The sequence below is a fragment of the Pyrus communis genome, chromosome 13 (genome assembly GCF_041283825.1).
Source record: "Pyrus communis isolate YQ-2024b chromosome 13, ASM4128382v1, whole genome shotgun sequence".
NCBI classification, from domain to species: Eukaryota; Viridiplantae; Streptophyta; class Magnoliopsida; order Rosales; family Rosaceae; genus Pyrus; species Pyrus communis.
The window spans coordinates 7,675,248-7,701,319 of NC_142577.1; the positions used below are offsets into that span (position 1 = coordinate 7,675,248).

The window sequence follows — 26,072 nt, forward strand, 5'->3', positions numbered from 1 at the left end:
GAGAAGAACCTTCTAGCTAGCATTCATCCATATTTTCATCCAATTCATTACAATCTGCCTTAATTTTACATTCTGTGCATTTTAATTAATTTCGTCAAAAATTCAATCACCCTTTACTTTAGTGTCCAAATTAGTTAGAAAGTGTCTTAGTTTGTGTTTTTAAGTGTTTTGATTCATTTGATTACACAAATTCGTCCAAAGTTGTCAAAGTGCTCAAAACTGCCCAGAAAGTGATTTTAAGGCAGTTTTGAGTGTTTTGGGGCTGTTTTGAGTCTTTTGATTTGTTTTAGTGTTTTTATTGTTTTGTTTTGCATTCTTTGAGTCTAGTTTAGTGTTTCAAACTTTATTTTACGTTTTTAAGTCAGTTTCCAAGTGATTTTGCAATCCCTCCTAATCCCCGGTTAAGAACGATCCCTACTTATTCATATACTACAATTGTCACAAGAGGGTTTTAATTTGTGTGCTTACTTAGTTCGCATCAAATTTTTGGCGCCGTTGCCGGGGATTAGCAATTTTGCTAATCCCTTGGATTGTTATTTCATTTTGTTTCTGATTTTGTTTAAGTTTCTGACCTAATTTTGTTTCTTGTTTCTTAGGTACTAATGTATGACTAGAAGCTCTCAACCGATTCGTGCGAACATCTTGGATTTTGACGACGATTTTGAGAGGAAGTTGAGAAGAGCTAGAAACCAGCAAGAACACCATCCACCAAACTCCGAATCTGACCTTGAAGAAAACGTACAAGAAGAGGAGGAGGAAGCCACGGCAGGGATATTTGAAGAAGTCCAAGGCATGGCGGTGGACAACCGTACACTCAAGGAGCTTTCCGCCTCAGGTTTGGATAATGCCACGCCCTTGTGCATTCAATACCCCACGGCTGCCCAAGGTAAGACGGATGAGTTTGAATTAAAGTCAAGTTTGCTTCATCATATTCCTAAATACCATGGCTTGTCCATGGAAGATCCTAACAAACATTTGAAAGAATTTGAAGTTGTTTGCTCTAGTATGACTCCCGTCATTGTTGACGGAAATATCTTGAAGATGAAGGCTTTTCCATTCTCTTTAATGGACAAAGCCAAGGACTGGTTATACGACTTAGCTCCCGGAACCGTTACATCGTGGGAGAGCATGAAGAGGGCCTTTCTGGAGAAGTTTTTCCCAACTTCTCGAATCATCCTTTTACGAAAAAGGATAAGTGGAATCCAGCAAGAAGATGGTGAGTCTTTTCCTACGTACTATGAACGTTTTAAATCTCTTGTTGCTTCTTGTCCATAGCACCAGATGAAGGAGGAGTTGCTTCTGCAATACTTCTACGAGGGCTCCTGCCAATTGAACGACAAATGCTTGACGCATCGGCGGGTGGAGCATTGGTGGACAAGACGCCCAGGGATGCCAAGGTCTTGATCGCGAACCGAGCGTTGAACGCTCAACAATATGAAGGAGTGGGACAAAGAGGACCCCCACGGCACCAAGTACATGAGGTAAGTTCAACGTCCGATCTTCATTCACAATTGGCTAATCTTACTTCTATTGTTTCACAGATGGCCGAGGGAATGAAGATGCAAGGACCGGTGGTATGTGGCGTATGTTCTATCCAAGGACATGCCTCCGAAAAGTGTCCTCAACTCATCGAGAATGGCGGATGGGAGAGTGCGAATGCCATTGGGTTTCAAAGCCAAAATCAGTCAAGACATGATCCGTACTCCAACACGTATAATCCGGGGTGGCGAGATCACCCAAATTTCAAGTGGAGGGATTCCCAGCAACCTCATTATCAAGGAGGCTTTAGGCAACAACCCCCGGGGTTCTTTCCCAAAACCTACGGCCCACCCCAAAATCAAGCCCAAACCGGCCCAAGTGCCTCAGGTACGTCTCTTGACAATGATGCACTTCTTAAGATACTAACTAAGTTGTCTAATGGGCAGGAAGATCAAGCGAAGGCTATGCAAAACCAAGATAAGAGGGTGGATCAACTGGAGAAACAAATTGGACAGATTGCCGAGTTTGTAGGTAAGTTTCGAGATCCCGGACAACTCCCTAGTTCCACCATTCCAAATCCGAAGGGAGGCTTCGAAAGCGCGAAGGCCATACTATTGAGGAGTGGAAAAGAAGTCGGGGCAGGTCCTACACCATCACCATCAAGCCCCGAAGAGGAGGAAAAACGAAGAATTGAAGAGGAGGAATCAAGGCAACCCACGGCAAAGGTGCTTCCACCTTTGCCGCAAGTCCCTATGGTCCCAAATCTGCCCAATTCGGCCAATAAAGGTAAAAATGTGTTAAATTCAGTTCCTACTAATGCTTTCCCTTCGAATGTTCCTTTTCCTAGTAGGTTCAGGCAAACGAAGAAAGAAGAAGCCGAAAAGGACATCCTTGAGACGTTCCGGAAAGTGCAAGTTAACATACCTTTGTTAGATGCAATCAAGCAAGTTCCGAGGTATGCTAAGTTCTTGAAGGAGTTGTGTACCACTAGGAAGAGGATGTCGAGTAAGGAAGTGGTAAAGGTAGGTGAGAATGTGTCCGCCATCTTGCAACGCAAACTACCTCCCAAATGCAAGGATCCAGGTAGCTTCACCATTCCTTGTGTCATTGGGAATACTAGATTTGAATCTGCCATGCTTGATTTAGGTGCTTCTATAAATGTTATGCGATATTCCATTTATGCATCTATGAACTTAGGAGCATTGAAAAATGATGGGGTAATAATACAATTGGCCGATAGATCTAACGCCTATCCAAAGGGAGTTTTGGAAGATGTGCTTGTGCAGGTTAATCATTTGGTCTTCCCGGCGGATTTCTATGTCCTCGAAATGGATGAATCGGACCATGCTCCTTCGCTGCCCATTCTACTTGGAAGGCCATTCATGAAGACGGCCCGGACGAAGATTGACGTGTACAGTGGAACTTTGTCCATGGAATTCGATGGGGAAGTTGTTAATTTTAATCTTTCTGATTCCATTAAATACCCTAGTGAGGACCATTCATGCTTTTCTATTGATATAATTGACTCTTTCGCGTAGGGATATCTCGACGATTTGAATGACGATGCGCTTGAAAAAGTCATTACACGAGGCATGGAACTCGAAACAAAGGAGGCAGATTGCATGCATGCCCACGGCACACACTCTCTACTCCATGCCGTGCCCCCTAGTCAGGAATTACTTGAAGTTGTGGCCGCCCTTGAGTCCTCACCTAAGCTTGATGGTAAGTATACTAACCGTGAGTCCATTCCCATTTCGACTAACAAATTGCTTCCATCTATAATTCAGGCACCCACCCTTGATCTCAAACCATTACCGGGACATTTGAAGTACATTTTCTTGGGGGAAGAGGAGACATTACCGGCCATCATTTCTTCATCACTCACGGCACAAGAAGAGGAGAAACTAGTGCGTGTTTTGAAGGAGTTCAAATCTGCCCTAGGTTGGACGCTGGCCGATATCAAGGGTATTAGTCCCGCTACATGCATGCATCACATATTTCTTGAGGAGGGGGCCAAACCAACTAGAGAGGCTCAACGCCGTCTTAACCCTCCGATGATGGAAGTTGTGAAGAAGGAGATAATCAAGCTGTTAGATTGTGGAGTTATCTATCCTATCTCGGATAGTAAGTGGGTTTCGCCTATCCAATGCGTGCCGAAGAAATCTGGAGTGACGGTTGTGGAGAACGCAGAGAATGAGCTAGTGCCCACTCGAGTCCAAACCGGTTGGCGCGTATGCACGGACTATAGGAAGATAAATGCTACCACGAGGAAGGACCACTTCCCATTGCCGTTCCTAGATCAAATGTTGGAAAGGTTAGCAGGTCATTCATTTTATTGTTTTCTTGATGGATATTCTGGGTATAATCAAATTGTTATTGCACCGGATGATCAAGAAAAGACCACTTTTACATGCCCCTTTGGTACATTTGCTTATCGTCGCATGCCATTTGGTTTATGTAATGCACCTGCTACATTTCAAAGATGCATGATGAGCATATTTTCTGATTATGTCGAGAAAATTATTGAGGTTTTTATGGACGATTTCAGTGTGTTTGGTAATTCATTTGATGGTTGTTTGAGTAATCTTAGTTTAATTTTGAACCGTTGTGTTGAAACAAATCTTGTGCTTAATTGGGAAAAATGTCACTTCATGGTTAAACAAGGTATTGTTCTAGGCCATATTATTTCTGAAAAAGGCATTGAAGTAGATAAATCTAAGGTAGACCTTGTTCGTCACTTACCCTCTCCAACTTCGGTTAGAGAGGTTCGTTCGTTTCTTGGTCACGCAGGTTTTTATAGGCGGTTCATAAAGGATTTCTCAAAGATTTCACAGCCACTATGCCGATTGCTGCAAAAAGAGGTGGTGTTTGAGTTTGATGATGCATGCTCCACGGCTTTCAAGCACCTCAAGGAGGCTCTCACTTCGGCTCCCATTATCACACCTCCAGATTGGAGCCTTCCATTCGAGTTGATGTGCGATGCTTCGGACTATGCGATTGGTGCTGTTTTGGGGCAGCGGAAGGACAAACAACCTCATGTTATTTATTATGCATCTAGAACATTAAATGATGCTCAATTAAATTACTCAACCACTGAAAAAGAATTACTTGCTGTGGTATTTGCATTAGATAAGTTTCGGTCATACTTACTTGGGACTAAAGTTATTATTTTTACTGATCATGCAGCTCTCAAGTATTTGCTCACGAAAAAGGAGGCCAAGCCTAGACTGATTCGATGGCTGTTGCTTCTACAAGAGTTTGACATTGAGATTCGGGATAAGAAGGGTGTGGAGAATGTGGTGGCTGACCACCTAAGCCGAATGGTGCATAATGAGGAGTCCCTACCCATTGCAGAGACATTCCCCGATGAACAATTGCTGTCCATAAAGGTTAGTACACCTTGGTATGCCGATATAGTTAATTTTTTGGTGTCAAAACGTATTCCAAGTGAGTTCAATAGGCACCAACGTGACAAACTTAGGCATGATGCACGGTTTTATGTGTGGGATGATCCATACTTATGGAAATTTTGTCCCGATCAGATTATACGTCGTTGTGTGCATGATTCTGAATGTCATTCAATCTTGAGTTTTTGTCATACATATGCATGTGGAGGTCACTTTGGCACACAACGCACGGCCCTCAAAGTGTTACAATGTGGATTTTATTGGCCTAGTATTTTTAAGGATGCTAGGACGTTTTGCTTAACATGTGATAAATGCCAAAGAATGGGTGGCATTAGTGCAAAGGACCAAATGCCGCAGGTCTCTATCCTAAATGTTGAAATTTTTGATGTTTGGGGTATTGATTTTATGGGTCCCTTCCCTTCATCGTATGGTTTCATGTATATTTTGCTTGCGGTTGATTATGTGTCAAAATGGGTGGAAGCCAAGGCCACCCGGACTAATGATTCTAAAGTGGTTGCAGAGTTTATTAGAACTAACATTTTTGCAAGGTTTGGAATGCCACGAGTGATCATTAGTGATGGAGGGTCACACTTCTGCAATCGGACCATTGAAGCGTTATTGAGGAAATACCATGTCACCCATAAGGTTTCTACACCTTACCATCCTCAAACGAATGGCCAAGCCGAGGTTTCCAACCGAGAGATCAAGCAAATACTCGAGAAGACTGTTGGGCCAACAAGGAAGGATTGGAGCTTACGGTTAGATGATGCACTTTGGGCGTATCGTACGGCGTACAAAACCCCCATTGGGATGTCCCCCTTCCGACTTGTCTATGGCAAGGCGTGCCATCTTCCTGTTGAATTGGAGCACAAAGCACTTTGGGCCATCAAGAAGTTTAACATGAACCTCGAGGAAGCAGGAAGTCAAAGGAGATGGCAATTAAATGAGCTTGATGAGATAAGGCACGAGGCGTATGATAATGCAAGCATTTACAAGCAAAAGACCAAAGCTTTCCATGACAACATGATCCGTGGGAAATCATTCTCAATTGGGCAGAAAGTGCTATTGTTCAATTCCCGTTTACGTTTGTTTCCTGGTAAGTTGCATTCTAAGTGGATTGGACCATTTGTTATTACTAATGTTTTTGTTCATGGTGCAGTCCAAATCCAAAGCTTGAAAACGGGACATGAATTCAAGGTGAACGGGCATCGTTTGAAGCCCTATTATGACACCTTTGTGGAGCATGCCGTGGATGACATACCCATGGAAACCGTGGGCCCTAGTAAGGAGTGAATAAGGTTTCGTCCGGCTGGAAGACGTTAAAGCAAGCGCTTCTTGGGAGGCAACCCATGTATTCGACAAGGAGAAGATGGAACTTTCACTCCAAACCCAGATTTGCGTTTCTAAACCCTTCTCCTTGCTGTTTATTTTATCATGCTTAGTTGATTGTTATTTGTTTGCTTTTATGTCAGTCTTTGTGTGAAACATTGAGGACAATGTTTGATTTAAGTGTGGGGGGGGTAAACAAGTGTTTTTATGCAAAATTCGTGGGATTCTATCACCTATCACTTCTAATGTTGTTTCTCACTGTTTTTAAGTGTTTTTAGTGCATTTTGAGCTGTTTTGGTGTGTGTTGAAGTAAAAATCCGAAAATTTGAAAAAAATTGAAAAAAAAATGTTTTGAAAAAGCCAAAAAGAGTTGTTTTGTGTGTTTGTTGTGTCTTAGGGTACCTTCCAACACAATGATGAGGATTTGGTTTTTAATTGCATGATGGTTAAAGAAAGTTACAAACATGGTTGGACGTTTGATATACTCTTTGGTTTATGCTTGGTTGTAGTTATAGTTTATGAATTCACATGTAATCACAAAAGAAAAAATTAGTTTTTGTAACATGCTTGAAGGAAGGAACTTAAACAAACGCTACATCCCTGTGAGACTTGAGCCTAAACGTTATTTGGAGAGTTGTAATCTGTTCATCATTGTTTTCTAAGTCGTTGCATGATCTCATTATTCTTTGCTTGGTTACTACTTAGAAGGCGTTTTATCACTTAGTTCCAAATGCTAGAACTCATGCCCATTTCATTCAAAGCACGTCATTGATTTGCATAACACATATTCAAGATGAAGTTGTGTAGTGAACACCATAGCCAAATTGCCATATTTCCCTTTTCATTTGTTTTGTAGGATTTAACCCCGTTGAGCCTTGTGTAGCCTACTTCCTTTGTTAACCCACATTATCCTCACCTAGCCTAGATTAGGACCATCCTTACTGATAGGAGCATATTCATGCGACTTAAATGGCTTGTTCTCGTGCATTTACGTTATGTTTCTTTAGTTATTTTAGTCCTTTATGCTTCTTTTGTGTGTTTTCAAGTTCTAAGGGCAAAGTATGCAAAATGGTGCATTTTGGTGCATTTTGGAGTAGTTTGGGGCGTTAAATGGATTGCATATACTTGAAGCCAAGTAGATGGACGAAATTGAAGACCAAAGGAGGCCCTTTGTACCAGAAATTCACACCAACACATCCCATTTCAGATTGCATTCCAATCATTCTAGCCAAGCCACATGCACTCCCTTTAATTTATTCAACCTAGCTGTCAAAGCACATGCACATTCACCCTAATCATTCACATACACAATCTGCCATCATTCACACATTCATTCCACATGCATTCCCTTCACAAATCAGCCACATGCACTTTGCCTTTCATCATTGCACCATAAATCAGCCACATGCACCCATAATCATTCAACCAACTTTGCACATGCATTCATCATCATAACCTAGCTGTCATTACCCTTTAATCACATGCATAAATCAGCCACATGCATCTCCCATCACCATTCCAGATTTCCACCAAGTTCCTAGCTGTCATATTCCCTCCTTTTCACCTATAAATAAGCATCCATTGCAGCCACAATTCATTCATTCCCATTCATACACAATTCATTCACCATTCACGCCAGAAATTCATCCCCTCTCTATAACACATCCATACTTCACCATTCTTCATATTTTCTGCCCAAAAAGAAGCCTTGAGGTCCCTTACATCCATCCCTATCCTAAACACATCATTCTACACCATCCATAACTCCCCATCCCTCCAAACCTATCCTTAGACCTTGTGCTACAACGAAGAGGAGGAGAAGAGTGCCTAAACGTTCATACAATTCAAGTTTGAGTTGTTGGAATGTTTAGGTGTTTCTTTTCCTCGATTCCAATGTTTAATTTCAATTCTCTTTGTTTTGTACGTATGAGGAACTAAACCCCCCCCTTGGCTAGGGGGGGATTCGAAATATATGTTTATGCTTGCATTTTGATTTGATTACTTCTAATTGCGTTTCATATGTTGTGGATTCAATTTGTTTAACTGTTTGATTGATAACTTATTTATGTATGTTTATTGAGAGTATACGCTTAATTTTCATGCATGAATATGACGCTAGAATATAAGTGAGTTTCACCTAATAGTTACGAACTTATATTCACAAGTAGTGGAGGTTGCTTATAAACAATCGCGTTAAACGAATTCTTGGCATAAGTTTCATGCAATCATAGTAACGAATGCCTCGTCAACACTTATAATTTTCATAGAGCGTAATGATTCTTGCTTGTATCTCTATTATGCAATCATGTAGGGGACTTGTGGGGAATGTTTTGGGTTGTCGTATGCAATTATCCAATTCAATAACGTTAGGAAGATTTGAAGGTTAATTAGTGCATCACGGTTAACTTGGGGTGTTGAGAATTCATGGTTTTTTGAAATGCAATTGGAAATCGTTTTATATGCAAGTGTAACATATGTGGAGATGAACCCCTTAGCTAGCTTTTCATCCCATCCATTCAAATGCATCACATTCATATTTACATTCTGTTTTTAATTAGAATCTGTGCAATTAGTTTAATTTCGTCCAAAACTCAATCCCCCCTTACTTTAATGTCCAAATTAGTTAGAAATCAATTTAGTTTGTGTTTTTAAGAGTCTTGAGTCAAGTTACAACTTAATTTCGTCCAAATTTGGGTTTAAGGTCAGAAACTGCCTAGTTAGTGTTTTTAGGCAGTTTTGAGTCTTTTGAACTTGTTTTGAGTCCTTTGAGTCTTTGTATTGTTCAAATTAGTTAGAAAGTGTTTTAGTTTGTGTTTATAAGTGTTTTGATTCAATTTGTTACCCAAATTCGTCCAAAGTACTCAAAGTGCTCAAAACTGCCCAGAAAGTGTTTTTAAGGCAGTTTTGAGTGTTTTGGTGCTGTTTTGAGTCTTTTGGTTTGTTTTAGTGTTTTAAAGTTTAGTTTTGCGTTCTTTGAGTCTAGTAGAGTGTTTTATATTGTGTTTTTACGTTTTTGAGTGAAATCCAAGTGATTAACAATCCCTCCTAATCCCCGGTCCAGAACGATCCCTACTTACATACTTACTACAATTGATAAAAAGAGGGTTTAATTTGTGTGCGTATAATTATCGCATCAAATTTTGGCGCCGTTGCCGGGGATTAGCAACTTTGCTAATCTCTTGGATTGTTTTATTTTCGTTTGTGTGTATATATTTTTAGTTTTATTTTGTTGATTTTAGAAGCAAGACATGGCACTTGATAATGCTTTTCTTTTGTCACAGCTCATGGAAAGGTCCCAAATGCAAAGCGTTGATATATTTGATCTTCAATCAAGGAATAACGTGTTTTCCAATACTTACAATTCGGATTGGAGTGATCATTCAACTTCTATGTGGTGGGAACCTCAAAATGTTCAACAAGAAGGATATTGGGAGCCACCTCATATTCAATATGCCCAACCAAACTCAAATTCGTCAATAGATTATAATCAAAAGCTTAATGAATTAATTTGTTTGGTGCAGGGCTCACAAAACCAAGTCGAGGAGGCTCAACAAGGAGAATATTGGCAACCATATGAGGAGTTCTATACAACACCTATGCAGCCACCACAACCTGCCCAAACAAATTCAAGTAAGTCTTTGTATAATGATACGGTTAGTGAGTTACTCACCAATTTGTCTCAGGGGCAAGAAGATCAAAACAAAGCAATGCAAAATCAAGACAAAAGGTTGGACAACTTGGAAAAGCAAATTGGGCAGATAGCGGAGTTCGTAGGACAATTTCAAGACCAAGGCAAACTCCCTATTTCAACCATTGCAAATCCGAAGGAAGGATTTGAAACTGCCAAGGAAATCATCTTGAAAAGTAGCACGGAGGTTGGAACAGATGAAAGATTGCAATTTGAGGAAGAGGAACACACGCAACCTATGGCAAGGGTGGAAACACCTTTGTTGCAGGCACCTATTGCTCGTACGCCATCCAATTCAGGTAAGGTTGTTCCAAAGTTAATTATTTCTAACCCCGTTCCACTGAATGTCCCTATTTCTTGCAGGATCATGCAATCCAAAGAAGAAGAGGGTGAGAAAGGCATCTTCGAATCCTTTCCAAAGAATCAAGAGCAAGATGTGACTGGGGAATGTCTAGAATTCATCAAAGAGGACATATTTGAAACCATAAACAACCCCAAAGAAGTTGAATTTTATGACACAAGACAAGGACCAATCCTCACATGCAATCTGGCCAAGTCCAATATCCCTGAAACTTTCCAGGGAGTGGTGTTTATTCTTGAGTTTATATCGGAGCACACAGGTAAGCCACCTCCCCGAATTTCAATTTTGTTTTATACTGATATGTTGTTAATGATCCAGGCACCCACTCTAGAATTTAAACCATTACCGGATCATCTCAAGTATCACCCCCCATTCAAAGATAAATTCCATGTCGTGGGTCCTAAGTGAGGAAAGAAGTTCCTCGTCCGGCTGCAAGACGTAAAAGAAAAGCGCTACTTGGGAGGCAACCCAATACAGTGAATAAAACAAAGCTTGTTCATTAATTTTCGAGAAATTACAAATGTATCTAACAAAGAAAGAGAAAGATGGAGCTTCACAAAGGTTGTTTTTGTTTTTGTTTACGTGAAGCCCCACTACGTGGCAAAACTCTGGGAGCGGAAGGCGTCGGAGCAGGAGGCATCGGAGCAAGAGGCATCGGAGCGAGAGGCATAGGAGCGAGAGGCATAGGAGCGGAAGGCATCGGAGATAGAGCATTCCAGGCCCCAATACTTGGCGGAACGCTGGATGACCCAGGAAAAAGGTGCCCCTGGAAGAAAGACGCAAGCCTTTGATGGTCACTTTGCATTCGACCTTGAGATTCTTGCATCTCATCAAGCTTCCTCTTCATGCCCGACGAATAGTTATTTGCAAGCACATGCAAACTTCTATTCTCGTACTTAAGCTGTTTGATCTCCTGCTTAAGACTCTCCACCTCCGCCATCAATGATTCAACCTGACGGGAGCGAGCAAGAAGGCGTTGGCCCATGTTGGACACAGAACCAGCGCATTGAACGCTGAGAGCCAGGGACTCTTGAACGGCCAACTCATCGGACCGTCCTGAAAGCAGCTGACTATCTCTGGGAGTGAGGAGGTTCCGAGCTACTATCGTAGCTGTTGTGGCGTCCTGCATCACGGAGTCTTCACCTGTAAGAGGACCGTTAGAAGATAAGAAAGAAGGGCGCCATACGTTACCTTGACGCGGCACGCCCGTATCACTGCGGAGACTCAATTCTAAGCTAAGGTTCGATGGGTTTGCCATTTTTCAAAAGTGTTCAAAGAGAAGGGGTGGATGGAGTAAATTTTCAATGGGCCGGAGACGATGTTTGGGAAATCTTCAAAGTGTGCATTGATAGAGGTGATCGATCACCTCTATTAAAAGAGAGGCGACACAATCACCAATTCAGAGTTGAAGAGACACCACTCTTCAAAGCCGGATTTCCCGGCGTAAAGATCGCCGACTCTTCAGACGCAATCCCGGCTTTTTCAGATAAAGCGCGCCACTTTGTCAAAAGCTCCCAGCTTTTCAGAAGACGCGTGGAGGCCGAGAAAGCAGCTGCACACTTTTGCCGACAAGCGTGTACAACTTTGTCAAAAGCTCCCGGCTCTTCAGAAAGCGTATGCAACGTGTCGTTTAGAAATCGAAGGGGCGTCGTTCAGAAATCGAAGGGGCGCCTGCTCAGAAATCGAAGAGGCGTCTTCAAAGATCGAAGAGTCGTCACTATTTCAAAAAGCCGGATTTGCGGGATCAAAACGTTTGTCGACAAGGGTAAAAGAACAATACCACCACTTGCTATTGGGAAATCCCTATATATGTCGACTTTCATCTTTTATGGCAAGGCAAACCTGAAGAAAATGCCCAACTCTTCCTCACCTCTAAGGGCGCACTCCCAGCAAAGCCTTTCGAAATACTCTATTCTTTCTTCTTCCCCAAAGATGATACCAGATGCCTGGAGTACAGATGACCCAGGAGGAAACAACACCACAAATACATGTGCTGATTCATTCACCGCTTCTTCAAAAGCAAAGGTATCTCATATCATCAAGGTCAAAAGCAAAAGTATCTCATATCATGCTCTTTCCCTGTCTTTTCCTTTGTCTTTGTTATTACTTGCATGGCAAAGTAAAAGAAGCAATCAGCCGGCACTTGGAGTCTACCTGGACTCTATTCCCTGGTTGCTTACCTAGCGTTGCTCTCGAGTAGTCATCTTCAACGGTTGATACACTTCCAGAGAAGGGACCACTTCTGCAAAGGGGAGCAAGTAAGGCAAAGGAAAATGATACATTGAAGCATGAGGAGACAAGCATATGCTGAGCTATCCTCTAACCCTCTTCAATACGAATTGGAGAGATTAAACAAAGAAACAGATAAAAGGAGTAAGCTCAGACCTTCGGGGGAGACCAAAAGAATCCTGCTGCCCAGTTCAAGAGTAGCACAAAGGAAAATCAACGAGTGGAGGAGACCAAAAGAATCCTCCAGCCCAGTTCAAGAGTAGCACAAAGGAAAATCAACGATCGGAGGAAACCAAAAGAATCTCCAGCTCAGTTCAAGAGTAGCCTGTGGAAAAACTCACGATGAAGCCTCACTGCAATCACCAAGGAGAAGATGGAATTTACACTCCATAACCAGATTTGCATCCCTAAACTCTTCTCTTTGTTAGATACATTCTGCCATGTTTAGTATGTTTAGTTGCTGTTTATGTGTTTACTTTTGTTTGGTGTGTTTTAAGCTTAAAACATTGAGGACAATGTTTGATTTAAGTGTGGGGGGGGTAACTAAGTATATTTGATGCAAATTCGCGGGATTTTATCACCCATAACTTCTAGTGTTGTTCCTTGCTGTTTTAAAATGTTTTTAAACTGATTTGGAGTGTTTTAGTGTGTTTTGTGTTATAACTCCGAAAATCACATAAAAATTTGAAAAACATGTTTTGAAAAGCCTAAAAAGAGTGTTTTGAGTCGTTTTTGTGTCGTAGGTACCTTCCAACACTTGCCTCAGGATTTGGTTTTTAATTGCATGACTGTTAAAAAGAGTTATAAACATAGAGAAAAGTTTGATTTACTCTTGGTATATGCTTGGTTATGGTTATAATGTATGACTTCACATGCAATCATAAAAGAAAAATTAGTTTTTGTAACATGCCTGAAGGAAGGAACTCAAACAAACGCTACAACCCTGAGAGACTTGAGCCTATAACGTTCTTTGGAGAGTATAATCTGTGATTTCTTGTTTTCTAAAGTCGTTGCATGATCTCATTATTCTTTGCTTGGTTACTACTTAGAAGGCGTTTCATCATATAGTTCCAAATGCTAGAACTCATGCCCATTTCATTCAAAGCATGTTATTGATTTGCATAACACATATTCAAGAAGAAGTTGTGTAGTGACCACCACCATAGCCAAATAGCCTTACTTCCCATATTTCGTATATGTTGTAAGTTTTAACCCCGTTGAGCCTTGTTTAGCCTTTATTCTTTGTTTACCCACATTTTCTTCACCTAGCCTAGTTTAGGACAATCCCCACCCTTGTTCTTAAAAGATAGTGAGCATGACTTAATTGAATTCCTTTTGAGTTACATTATGAAAGAAAATGAGTGTGGGGGAGAGAATGTTTAAGTGTTTATGTATGTTTTGAGATTCAAAAGAAAAGAAAAAGAAAAAAGAAAAGAAAGAAAGAAAGAGAAAAAAAAAAAAAACTTGAAAAAAAAAATGAAAGAATGAGTGATTGAAGAAAGGGTCCAAAACACCAATTCTGGCCGTAAATTGTCTAAATTCTCCCTTTTTGTTCAAAAGTTGAGTTTTCATTCAAAAGTGAATTCTAAGTTGATTCAAGTGCTTTGCTCACTATTTCTTTAAGAACCTTTGTTTTCCATATCCCTTCTTTGTTATCCACACGCCCCGAACCCCATTACAACCCGTGACTTCAATCTTGAGTGTTATGTGTTTCAATTTGTGGAGTTTGAACTTGGTATGAGCATATGGTGTCACTGGTTCTCGCGTCTAAGTAGTAGCATTCCATTCATGAGATCATATCTAAACATGCTTATTAACTCCAGAAATTGCGTTCTTTGTGATACATATATGTGAGTGTTCGGTTTCATGTTTACATCAATCTTCTCACATATACTTAGTGTAGGGTGTGTAGTCAGAAAATCTGAGTAAAAATTGAGTGCATATCTTGTGAGGAATTGAGCAAATTCTCTAAGGCATGTTACTACATTCAAAACATGGTTTTAAATGCTTAATTGTGAAATAGTATGTGGTGACTGTGATTAAGAATGTAATTAAGTGTGAAGATGACTAAAATCTGTGGGAATGATGATTTTTAACATGTCATGTGCATTGGAAATCCCTAAGACGATTGTTGGAAGGTTTAGGTTGTGTTTTACTTGTTTTGTTTCGTTTCGTTTTGTTTTGTTTTTCTTTCTGTTTTGCTCGAGGACTAGCAAAAGATAAGTGTGGGGGTATTTGATAGGAGCATATTCATGCGACTTAAATGGCTTGTTCTCGTGCATTTACGTTATGTTTCTTTAGTTATTTTAGTCCTTTATGCTTCTTTTGTGTGTTTTCAGGTTCTAAGGGCAAAGTATGCAAAATGGTGCATTTTGGTGCATTTTGGAGTAGTTTGGGGCGTTAAATGGATTGCATATACTTGAAGCCAAGTAGATGGACGAAATTGAAGACCAAAGGAGGCCCTTTGTACCAGAAATTCACACCAACACATCCCATTTCAGATTGCATTCCAATCATTCTAGCCAAGCCACATGCACTCCCTTTAATTTATTCAACCTAGCTGTCAAAGCACATGCACATTCACCCTAATCATTCACATACACAATCTGCCATCATTCACACATTCATTCCACATGCATTCCCTTCACAAATCAGCCACATGCACTTTGCCTTTCATCATTGCACCATAAATCAGCCACATGCACCCATAATCATTCAACCAACTTTGCACATGCATTCATCATCATAACCTAGCTGTCATTACCCTTTAATCACATGCATAAATCAGCCACATACATCTCCCATCACCATTCCAGATTTCCACCAAGTTCCTAGCTGTCATATTCCCTCCTTTTCACCTATAAATAAGCATCCATTGCAGCCACAATTCATTCATTCCCATTCATACACAATTCATTCACCATTCACGCCAGAAATTCATCCCCTCTCTATAACACATCCATACTTCACCATTCTTCATATTTTCTGCCCAAAAAGAAGCCTTGAGGTCCCCTACATCCATCCCTATCCTAAACACATCATTCTACACCATCCATAACTCCCCATCCCTCCAAACCTATCCTTAGACCTTGTGCTACAACGAAGAGGAGGAGAAGAGTGCCTAAACGTTCATACAATTCAAGTTTGAGTTGTTGGAATGTTTAGGTGTTTCTTTTCCTCGATTCCAATGTTTAATTTCAATTCTCTTTGTTTTGTACGTATGAGGAACTAAACCCCCCCTTGGCTAGGGGGGGATTCGAAATATATGTTTATGCTTGCATTTTGATTTGATTACTTCTAATTGCGTTTCATAAGTTGTGGATTCAATTTGTTTAACTGTTTGATTGATAACTTATTTATGTATGTTTATTGAGAGTATACGCTTAATTTTCATGCATGAATATGACGCTAGAATATAAGTGAGTTTCACCTAATAGTTACGAACTTATATTCACAAGTAGTGGAGGTTGCTTATAAACAATCGCGTTAAACGAATTCTTGGCATAAGTTTCATGCAATCATAGTAACGAATGCCTCGTCAACACTTATAATTTTCATAGAGCGTAATGATTCTCGCTTGTATCTCTATTATGCAATCATGTAGGGGACTTGTGGGGAATGTTTTGGGTTGTCGTATGCAATCATCCAATTCAATAACGTTAGGAAGATTTGAAGGTTAATTAGTGCATCACGGTTAACTTGGGGTGTTGAGAATTCATGGTTTTTTGAAATGCAATTGGAAATCGTTTTATATGCAAGTGTAACATATGTGGAGATGAACCCCTTAGCTAGCTTTTCATCCCATCCATTCAAATCCATCACATTCATATTTACATTCTGTTTTTAATTAGAATCTGTGCAATTAGTTTAATTTCGTCCAAAACTCAATCCCCCCTTACTTTAATGTCCAAATTAGTTAGAAATCAATTTAGTTTGTGTTTTTAAGAGTCTTGAGTCAAGTTACAACTTAATTTCGTCCAAATTTGGGTTTAAGGTCAGAAACTGCCTAGTTAGTGTTTTTAGGCAGTTTTGAGTCTTTTGAACTTGTTTTAAGTCCTTTGAGTCTTTGTATTGTTCAAATTAGTTAGAAAGTGTTTTAGTTTGTGTTTATAAGTGTTTTGATTCAATTTGTTACCCAAATTCGTCCAAAGTACTCAAAGTGCTCAAAACTGCCCAGAAAGTGTTTTTAAGGCAGTTTTGAGTGTTTTGGTGCTGTTTTGAGTCTTTTGGTTTGTTTTAGTGTTTTAAAGTTTAGTTTTGCGTTCTTTGAGTCTAGTAGAGTGTTTTATATTGTGTTTTTACGTTTTTGAGTGAAATCCAAGTGATTAACAATCCCTCCTAATCCCCGGTCCAGAACGATCCCTACTTACATACTTACTACAATTGATAAAAAGAGGGTTTAATTTGTGTGCGTATAATTATCGCATCAAATTTTGGCGCCGTTGCCGGGGATTAGCAACTTTGCTAATCTCTTGGATTGTTTTATTTTCGTTTGTGTGTATATATTTTTAGTTTTATTTTGTTGATTTTAGAAGCAAGACATGGCACTTGATAATGCTTTTCTTTTGTCACAGCTCATGGAAAGGTCCCAAATGCAAAGCGTTGATATATTTGATCTTCAATCAAGGAATAACGTGTTTTCCAATACTTACAATTCGGATTGGAGTGATCATTCAACTTCTATGTGGTGGGAACCTCAAAATGTTCAACAAGAAGGATATTGGGAGCCACCTCATATTCAATATGCCCAACCAAACTCAAATTCGTCAATAGATTATAATCAAAAGCTTAATGAATTAATTTGTTTGGTGCAGGGCTCACAAAAAAGGATAAGTGGAATCCAGCAAGAAGATGGTGAGTCTTTTCCTACGTACTATGAACGTTTTAAATCTCTTGTTGCTTCTTGTCCACAGCACCAGATGAAGGAGGAGTTGCTTCTGCAATACTTCTACGAGGGGCTCCTGCCAATTGAACGACAAATGCTTGACGCATCGGCGGGTGGAGCATTGGTGGACAAGACGCCCAGGGATGCCAAGGTCTTGATCGCGAACCGAGCGTTGAACGCTCAACAATATGAAGGAGTGGGACAAAGAGGACCCCCACGGCACCAAGTACATGAGGTAAGTTCAACGTCCGATCTTCATTCACAATTGGCTAATCTTACTTCTATTGTTTCACAGATGGCCGAGGGAATGAAGATGCAAGGACCGGTGGTATGTGGCGTATGTTCTATCCAAGGACATGCCTCCGAAAAGTGTCCTCAACTCATCGAGAATGGCGGATGGGAGAGTGCGAATGCCATTGGGTTTCAAAGCCAAAATCAGTCAAGACATGATCCGTACTCCAACACGTATAATCCGGGGTGGCGAGATCACCCAAATTTCAAGTGGAGGGATTCCCAGCAACCTCAGAATCAAGGAGGCTTTAGGCAACAACCCCCGGGGTTCTTTCCCAAAACCTACGGCCCACCCCAAAATCAAGCCCAAACCGGCCCAAGTGCCTCAGGTACGTCTCTTGACAATGATGCACTTCTTAAGATACTAACTAAGTTGTCTAATGGGCAGGAAGATCAAGCGAAGGCTATGCAAAACCAAGATAAGAGGGTGGATCAACTGGAGAAACAAATTGGGCAGATTGCCGAGTTTGTAGGTAAGTTTCGAGATCCCGGACAACTCCCTAGTTCCACCATTCCAAATCCGAAGGGAGGCTTCGAAAGCGCGAAGGCCATACTATTGAGGAGTGGAAAAGAAGTCGGGGCAGGTCCTACACCATCACCATCAAGCCCCGAAGAGGAGGAAAAACGAAGAATTGAAGAGGAGGAATCAAGGCAACCCACGGCAAAGGTGCTTCCACCTTTGCTGCAAGTCCCTAGGGTCCCAAATCTGCCCAATTCGGCCAATAAAGGTAAAAATGTGTTAAATTCAGTTCCTACTAATGCTTTCCCTTCGAATGTTCCTTTTCCTAGTAGGTTCAGGCAAACGAAGAAAGAAGAAGCCGAAAAGGACATCCTTGAGACGTTCCGGAAAGTGCAAGTTAACATACCTTTGTTAGATGCAATCAAGCAAGTTCCGAGGTATGCTAAGTTCTTGAAGGAGTTGTGTACCACTAGGAAGAGGATGTCGAGTAAGGAAGTGGTAAAGGTAGGTGAGAATGTGTCCGCCATCTTGCAACGCAAACTACCTCCCAAATGCAAGGATCCAGGTAGCTTCACCATTCCTTGTGTCATTGGGAATACTAGATTTGAATCTGCCATGCTTGATTTAGGTGCTTCTATAAATGTTATGCCATATTCCATTTATGCATCTATGAACTTAGGAGCATTGAAAAATGATGGGGTAATAATACAATTGGCCGATAGATCTAACGCCTATCCAAAGGGAGTTTTGGAAGATGTGCTTGTGCAGGTTAATCATTTGGTCTTCCCGGCGGATTTCTATGTCCTCGAAATGGATGAATCGGACCATGCTCCTTCGCTGCCCATTCTACTTGGAAGGCCATTCATGAAGACGGCCCGGACGAAGATTGACGTGTACAGTGGAACTTTGTCCATGGAATTCGATGGGGAAGTTGTTAATTTTAATCTTTCTGATTCCATTAAATACCCTAGTGAGGACCATTCATGCTTTTCTATTGATATAATTGACTCTTTCGCGCAGGGATATCTCGACGATTTGAATGACGATGCGCTTGAAAAAGTCATTACACGAGGCATGGAACTCGAAACAAAGGAGGCAGATTGCATGCATGCCCACGGCACACACTCTCTACTCCATGCCGTGCCCCCTAGTCAGGAATTACTTGAAGTTGTGGCCGCCCTTGAGTCCTCACCTAAGCTTGATGGTAAGTATACTAACCGTGAGTCCATTCCCATTTCGACTAACAAATTGCTTCCATCTATAATTCAGGCACCCACCCTTGATCTCAAACCATTACCGGGACATTTGAAGTACATTTTCTTGGGGGAAGAGGAGACATTACCGGCCATCATTTCTTCATCACTCACGGCACAAGAAGAGGAGAAACTAGTGCGTGTTTTGAAGGAGTTCAAATCTGCCCTAGGTTGGACGCTGGCCGATATCAAGGGTATTAGTCCCGCTACATGCATGCATCACATATTTCTTGAGGAGGGGGCCAAACCAACTAGAGAGGCTCAACGCCGTCTTAACCCTCCGATGATGGAAGTTGTGAAGAAGGAGATAATCAAGCTGTTAGATTGTGGAGTTATCTATCCTATCTCGGATAGTAAGTGGGTTTCGCCTATCCAATGCGTGCCGAAGAAATCTGGAGTGACGGTTGTGGAGAACGCAGAGAATGAGCTAGTGCCCACTCGAGTCCAAACCGGTTGGCGCGTATGCACGGACTATAGGAAGATAAATGCTACCACGAGGAAGGACCACTTCCCATTGCCGTTCCTAGATCAAATGTTGGAAAGGTTAGCAGGTCATTCATTTTATTGTTTTCTTGATGGATATTCTGGGTATAATCAAATTGTTATTGCACCGGATGATCAAGAAAAGACCACTTTTACATGCCCCTTTGGTACATTTGCTTATCGTCGCATGCCATTTGGTTTATGTAATGCACCTGCTACATTTCAAAGATGCATGATGAGCATATTTTCTGATTATGTCGAGAAAATTATTGAGGTTTTTATGGACGATTTCAGTGTGTTTGGTAATTCATTTGATGGTTGTTTGAGTAATCTTAGTTTAATTTTGAACCGTTGTGTTGAAACAAATCTTGTGCTTAATTGGGAAAAATGTCACTTCATGGTTAAACAAGGTATTGTTCTAGGCCATATTATTTCTGAAAAAGGCATTGAAGTAGATAAATCTAAGGTAGACCTTGTTCGTCACTTACCCTCTCCAACTTCGGTTAGAGAGGTTCGTTCGTTTCTTGGTCACGCAGGTTTTTATAGGCGGTTCATAAAGGATTTCTCAAAGATTTCACAGCCACTATGCCGATTGCTGCAAAAAGAGGTGGTGTTTGAGTTTGATGATGCATGCTCCACGGCTTTCAAGCACCTCAAGGAGGCTCTCACTTCGGCTCCCATTATCACACCTCCAGATTGGAGCCTTCCATTCGAGTTGATGTGCGATGCTTCGGACTATGCGATTGGTGCTGTTTTGGGGCAGCGGAAGGACAAACAACCTCATGTTATTTATTATGCATCTAGAACATTAAATGATGCTCAATTAAATTACTCAACCACTGAAAAAGAATTACTTGCTGTGGTATTTGCATTAGATAAGTTTCGGTCATACTTACTTGGGACTAAAGTTATTATTTTTACTGATCATGCAGCTCTCAAGTATTTGCTCACGAAAAAGGAGGCCAAGCCTAGACTGATTCGATGGCTGTTGCTTCTACAAGAGTTTGACATTGAGATTCGGGATAAGAAGGGTGTGGAGAATGTGGTGGCTGACCACCTAAGCCGAATGGTGCATAATGAGGAGTCCCTACCCATTGCAGAGACATTCCCCGATGAACAATTGCTGTCCATAAAGGTTAGTACACCTTGGTATGCCGATATAGTTAATTTTTTGGTGTCAAAACGTATTCCAAGTGAGTTCAATAGGCACCAACGTGACAAACTTAGGCATGATGCACGGTTTTATGTGTGGGATGATCCATACTTATGGAAATTTTGTCCCGATCAGATTATACGTCGTTGTGTGCATGATTCTGAATGTCATTCAATCTTGAGTTTTTGTCATACATATGCATGTGGAGGTCACTTTGGCACACAACGCACGGCCCTCAAAGTGTTACAATGTGGATTTTATTGGCCTAGTATTTTTAAGGATGCTAGGACGTTTTGCTTAACATGTGATAAATGCCAAAGAATGGGTGGCATTAGTGCAAAGGACCAAATGCCGCAGGTCTCTATCCTAAATGTTGAAATTTTTGATGTTTGGGGTATTGATTTTATGGGTCCCTTCCCTTCATCGTATGGTTTCATGTATATTTTGCTTGCGGTTGATTATGTGTCAAAATGGGTGGAAGCCAAGGCCACCCGGACTAATGATTCTAAAGTGGTTGCAGAGTTTATTAGAACTAACATTTTTGCAAGGTTTGGAATGCCACGAGTGATCATTAGTGATGGAGGGTCACACTTCTGCAATCGGACCATTGAAGCGTTATTGAGGAAATACCATGTCACCCATAAGGTTTCTACACCTTACCATCCTCAAACGAATGGCCAAGCCGAGGTTTCCAACCGAGAGATCAAGCAAATACTCGAGAAGACTGTTGGGCCAACAAGGAAGGATTGGAGCTTACGGTTAGATGATGCACTTTGGGCGTATCGTACGGCGTACAAAACCCCCATTGGGATGTCCCCCTTCCGACTTGTCTATGGCAAGGCGTGCCATCTTCCTGTTGAATTGGAGCACAAAGCACTTTGGGCCATCAAGAAGTTTAACATGAACCTCGAGGAAGCAGGAAGTCAAAGGAGATGGCAATTAAATGAGCTTGATGAGATAAGGCACGAGGCGTATGATAATGCAAGCATTTACAAGCAAAAGACCAAAGCTTTCCATGACAACATGATCCGTGGGAAATCATTCTCAATTGGGCAGAAAGTGCTATTGTTCAATTCCCGTTTACGTTTGTTTCCTGGTAAGTTGCGTTCTAAGTGGATTGGACCATTTGTTATTACTAATGTTTTTGTTCATGGTGCAGTCCAAATCCAAAGCTTGAAAACGGGACATGAATTCAAGGTGAACGGGCATCGTTTGAAGCCCTATTATGACACCTTTGTGGAGCATGCCGTGGATGACATACCCTTGGAAACCGTGGGCCCTAGTAAGGAGTGAATAAGGTTTCGTCCGGCTGGAAGACGTTAAAGCAAGCGCTTCTTGGGAGGCAACCCATGTATTCGACAAGGAGAAGATGGAACTTTCACTCCAAACCCAGATTTGCGTTTCTAAACCCTTCTCCTTGCTGTTTATTTTATCATGCTTAGTTGATTGTTATTTGTTTGCTTTTATGTCAGTCTTTGTGTGAAACATTGAGGACAATGTTTGATTTAAGTGTGGGGGGGGTAAACAAGTGTTTTTATGCAAAATTCGTGGGATTCTATCACCTATCACTTCTAATGTTGTTTCTCACTGTTTTTAAGTGTTTTTAGTGCATTTTGAGCTGTTTTGGTGTGTGTTGAAGTAAAAATCCGAAAATTTGAAAAAAATTGAAAAAAAAATGTTTTGAAAAAGCCAAAAAGAGTTGTTTTGTGTGTTTGTTGTGTCTTAGGGTACCTTCCAACACAATGATGAGGATTTGGTTTTTAATTGCATGATGGTTAAAGAAAGTTACAAACATGGTTGGACGTTTGATATACTCTTTGGTTTATGCTTGGTTGTAGTTATAGTTTATGAATTCACATGTAATCACAAAAGAAAAAATTAGTTTTTGTAACATGCTTGAAGGAAGGAACTTAAACAAACGCTACATCCCTGTGAGACTTGAGCCTAAACGTTATTTGGAGAGTTGTAATCTGTTCATCATTGTTTTCTAAGTCGTTGCATGATCTCATTATTCTTTGCTTGGTTACTACTTAGAAGGCGTTTTATCACTTAGTTCCAAATGCTAGAACTCATGCCCATTTCATTCAAAGCACGTCATTGATTTGCATAACACATATTCAAGATGAAGTTGTGTAGTGAACACCATAGCCAAATTGCCATATTTCCCTTTTCATTTGTTTTGTAGGATTTAACCCCGTTGAGCCTTGTGTAGCCTACTTCCTTTGTTAACCCACATTATCCTCACCTAGCCTAGATTAGGACCATCCTTACTGATAGGAGCATATTCATGCGACTTAAATGGCTTGTTCTCGTGCATTTACGTTATGTTTCTTTAGTTATTTTAGTCCTTTATGCTTCTTTTGTGTGTTTTCAAGTTCTAAGGGCAAAGTATGCAAAATGGTGCATTTTGGTGCATTTTGGAGTAGTTTGGGGCGTTAAATGGATTGCATATACTTGAAGCCAAGTAGATGGACGAAATTGAAGACCAAAGGAGGCCCTTTGTACCAGAAATTCACACCAACACATCCCATTTCAGATTGCATTCCAATCATTCTAGCCAAGCCACATGCACTCCCTTTAATTTATTCAACCTAGCTGTCAAAGCACATGCACATTCACCCTAATCATTCACATACACAATCTGCCATCATTCACACATTCATTCCACATGCATTCCCTTCACAAATCAGCCACATGCACTTTGCCTTTCATCATTGCACCATAAATCAGCCACATGCACCCATAATCATTCAACCAACTTTGCACATGCATTCATCATCATAACCTAGCTGTCATTACCCTTTAATCACATGCATAAATCAGCCACATGCATCTCCCATCACCATTCCAGATTTCCACCAAGTTCCTAGCTGTCATATTCCCTCCTTTTCACCTATAAATAAGCATCCATTGCAGCCACAATTCATTCATTCCCATTCATACACAATTCATTCACCATTCACGCCAGAAATTCATCCCCTCTCTATAACACATCCATACTTCACCATTCTTCATATTTTCTGCCCAAAAAGAAGCCTTGAGGTCCCTTACATCCATCCCTATCCTAAACACATGTTACTACATTCAAAATGTGTTTTAATTGATTAAATGCGAACTAGTGAATGGTGACTATGATTAAGTATGTGCTTGAGGGGAAGGAAGACTAAAAGCTATGTGAGTAATGATCTTTGACATGTCATGTTTCATTGGAAATCCCTGAGGCAAACGTTGGAAGGTTTAGGTTATGTGTTGTTTGTTTTGTTGCGTTTTGTTTACTTTAGTTGTTTTGTTTTGCTCGAGGACTAGCAAAAGTTAAGTGTGGGGGAATTTGATAGGAGCATATTTATGCGACTTAATTAGCTTGTTCTCGTGCATTTATGTTGTGTTTACTTATCTATTTCAGTGTTTAAGGCCACTTTTGTGTATTTTCAGATTATAAGGCCAAAGTGGGCAAGAAGATGCAAATTGGAGTCTTTTGGAGCGAAAGAGGAATGAATGAGTTGAAGACTTGAAGAAACGACGAATTCCTACGCCAACGATGAATTCTTACCAAAACGAAGAATCCTACTCAAACAAGGCTTCCTATTTTAGGAAAGTTGACCCTAAGTTTCCCGTTTTGGTAACCTTTCCTAATCTTAAACGTCCGCATTTTCTAGCCACTTTGAAGTCCTTGTAGGCGCTTTAGGACACAAAACGAAGGCCCTAGGGCCCTTAACACCCAATGCCGTGGGCTTTAGCCCAAGTCCCTTCCCTTGCCGTGCAAGGGGGGGCATTTTAGGCCCTTTTGTGCATTTAAACCCTAACCCTAATCACCCTAATTACAAGTAGCCGCACCCTATTCATCCATTCTTTCAGATTTTCAAACCATTTCAGCCACAAAAATCCCCTTAAGCCGTGACCATTGGATTCATTCATTCAAAACCATCTCAGCCATTCATTCATAAACCCTAAACCATAACCCTAGCCGTCACTCCCATTTTGATTCAGCCATTCACACCCTAATTCATTCCCAAGCCGTAGCTCCCCTCCATTGATCCATCCGCACACACTCATCAGCCACCTTCATCTCCCATTCATTCATACACCCCATTCATCCTCTAATCCGGGCAACACACATCCCCCATACATAAAATCCGCAGCCCCTTACACACACATATTCCTCTCTAGCCATCACCCTCATTCTACACATTCTCTCCATTAATCCGCAGCCACCATCACCCAAAACCATCTCTGCCCGTGCAATCCCCCTCCATTCCAAGCTTTGCCGCAGCCTCTCCACCACTCTCCACCACCTTACACACCTCCCTACACCACCCCACAACCTTGCCGCACCATTATATCATCATTAAACCATCCCTAAACCAGAAACACATCCAAAAATCACTCACAACCAATCTGCCGCAGAAGGAGAAGAGGAAAGAGGAGCTTCGACGCGCACCAATTCACGTGGATTCGTTTGGCGTTCTAGGTGTAATCAATCCTTTATGCTTTATGTTTAAACTCATTTGTAATTCTCTTTTTGTGACCATGAGAGGCTAAATCCCCCTAGTTAGCTAGGGGGTGATTCGAAACCATGTTTATGCTTGCAATATGAATTGATTACTTTTGGTTGGAATTTCATAAGTTGTGGATTCAATTCGTTCATCTATTTGATTGATAACTTATTTGTGTATGTTGATTGAGAGTGCACGCTTAGTTTTCATGCATGAATATGATGCTAGATTATGAGGGAGTTTCACCTAATAGTTACAATCTTATAATCACAAGTAGTGAAGGTCGCTTGAAAACGATCGCGTTGAATGAATTCTTAGCATAAGTTTCATGCAATTCATAGTAACGAATGCTTCGTCAATGCTTATGTTTTTCATAGAACTTAATGATTCTTGCTTGTATCTCTATTATGCAATTCATGTAGGGAAATTGTAGGGAATGTTTTGGGTTGTCGTATGCAATCATCCAACTTATTAACTTGTGGAAAAACTGAGGGTTAATTAGTGCAATTCACGGTTAATTTGGGGCGTTGAGTTTCATAATTTATCGAAAGACCAACTGAA

At 40.9% G+C, this 26,072-nt stretch overlaps 1 pseudogene; it reads left to right on the forward strand.

The window, feature by feature from the left end:
* Positions 1-606: 606 nt before the first annotated feature.
* Positions 607-3,036, forward strand: LOC148691691 (uncharacterized; annotated as a pseudogene).
* The last annotated feature ends 23,036 nt before the right edge of the window (positions 3,037-26,072 follow it).